At 30.4% G+C, this 2,433-nt stretch overlaps 1 pseudogene; it reads right to left on the bottom strand.

Moving 5' to 3' along the window:
• Positions 1-283: 283 nt before the first annotated feature.
• On the bottom strand, positions 284-1,835 carry LOC110271326 (putative UDP-rhamnose:rhamnosyltransferase 1 pseudogene; annotated as a pseudogene).
• Positions 1,836-2,433: the final 598 nt, after the last annotated feature.

Below are 2,433 nucleotides of genomic sequence, written 5' to 3'. Positions count from 1 at the left end.
TACTTAACTTGACATATTATTTTAATAGTTATATTTTAATAATAAATAAAATACTAACTAAATCACATTGGATTCCACTTATACTGCTTGCTAGGAAAGATTAAAATGGTTAAAAATAGAAGAAATTAGAAAAAAGGGGTTGTGTATTTACTGTGTATCTACTATGTATCTTATATGATAAAAGAGTATTATTTATTTATCGATGTTAAGCAAATATTTTAAGTATTAAATTCTAATCTAATATTCAAGTATTATTTCAATAAAATCAACTATATTCGCAATATTTTATTTGAGTAGAATATGAAATTGGCATACATTGTTAAAAAAAAGAATACATACACTTTGCTTATTTTAGAACTCCACATAAACCTTATATCTTAAAAATAAAGCATGACATAATTCACACCTTAATAGCTAATGCTTTATGACACAAACAGAAGGATAACATGCATAGAAAAATCTCTTAATGAGAGCTGATCTTTATTTAATTAATTATTCTTAATAGGTCTATGAATTTGCATATAATCAACAAAGTCATCAATGTATTTTTGCTGAATCTCCATGCTCCCAAATATCTTGTTCTTCTTCTCCTCTGCATGCCTTTTACAACTCTTTCCTTCCTCTTGGAACATCATAGTTCTCAATGCCTTGGCTATGGAATATCTTGTGAATTTTCCATCACCTTCATTTCTTTCCACTTTTACCCCTACTTTCATTCCTTCCACAACCATAGAATTCAACTCTTGCTCACCTTGGAAGGGCAATAAAATAAGTGGACAACCAAATTCAAGAGACTCTATTATGGAACTCCAACCACAATGACTCAAAAACCCTCCAATAGACTTATGTGCTAATATTTTTAACTGTGGTGCCCAACCATTCCATATAATTCCAAGTTTGTTATTATTTGACTCATTAGGGATATTTTTTTTATTCTTGAGAACCCAAAAAAATGGACAACCAGATAGATGCAATCCCATATTTATCTCAATGAACTCTTCATCACTTAGTGTTACTTCACTTCCAAATGCTACATAAATCACTGACTCTTTTTCTTGTTCATCTAACCACTTAAGAATTGTGTTCCAATTTTCATCTTTGTTATTGTCTTGATTACTATTTTGTGGTAAAGGTGGTGGCAACAACCCAATTGGAATAACTGGTTTCTTGCAAAGATTTTCAAGATATCTTATAGACTCACCTTCAACCTCCATGCAACTTCTTATAAAAATCGCAGCAGCACCTCGAATGGATTCTTGAATTCGAAATGCATCTGTAACCCCTGACTCATTCTGCAGGGTAAGAAACTCATATACACCTTTGGCTACTTCTTTTTCAGCAGAATTCGGATTTAGAAGGGCATTTAAAGTGGTAATCTGAACAAATGCAGTAAAAATACATAGATTTATGCATGAGATGCCAAGCTTAGAGGAAATTGGTGGTAGCCAATAAGGTGCAAAGTCATATATGATCCAATGAGGTGTGCAACTCTCTAGAAACTTACTCAAAGGTTCTTCAAGACCATCAAAAGCCTTCTTGAGATATGGTACCATGTGGTGTGGAATATCCATAGTTGATTCTGCATTTTGAGGGAGATTTTCTACTTGGGGCAAAGGAAGTTCTATAAGTTCTAAAAAAGGTTGTAAATTTAGTGGCGGTTTAGGGAGGCGTTTGATGTTTCTAGGTGTGGAAATGAATGAAATTTTGTGACCCTTTTGAGCTATGAGTTTTGCAAGCTCGTAGAATGGAAGAATGTGACCAAATGCAAGGAATGGAAACATAACTATGTGAAGGTTCTTAGATTCATCAGCCATGGTAGTAATGATGATGAGTAATGTATATGATTTGTTATGTTGTTATGAACTTATGATCACCCTTATATATATTTTTCTTACAGTGGAAAGAAGTTCACAAAGGAATAATGGAGAAAGACCGGATAAGAAATGGAGAAGGAAAAGTCTTTTTGGTAACTAAATCTAACATTACTCATAATGTACAATTTTTTTTTTAGGAATTCTTTTCTTTTCTTGTAAGTTTTCCCCTCTTCCTCTTTTTTCTCTAAAAAAAATGAGATTGCCCTCCTATTTTGTATTTTTTAACTTTTCATTAAAAAAAAACAATTCAGCTCCGGTGAATCTATTATCCCAAAAAATTGAAATAAAAAAGTTACGAAATTTGTCTTTGAAAAATTTGTTTTTAAAATAAGAAAAATTAAAATCTTAGATAGCAAATTTATATTTCTGAAGATTAAAAAATAAATAAATTATTTTTACATTATTTTTTATATTTTCAATTCACTCCTCATATTTTAGAAATTTACCAAAAACTACCATTTTTTTGTAAATCACAAATTTGTTCTATATATATATATATTGGCCTGCGCTTAAATAAATAAAAATATATTTTTAGATTTTTTTTGCCCATATCTTATAT

This window comes from Arachis ipaensis, chromosome B4, assembly GCF_059453495.1.
Source record: "Arachis ipaensis isolate K30076 ecotype BB chromosome B4, ASM5945349v1, whole genome shotgun sequence".
NCBI classification, from domain to species: Eukaryota; Viridiplantae; Streptophyta; class Magnoliopsida; order Fabales; family Fabaceae; genus Arachis; species Arachis ipaensis.
Note: the sequence above shows the minus strand (reverse complement) of the source record. Positions and strands in the feature narration are given on the sequence as shown.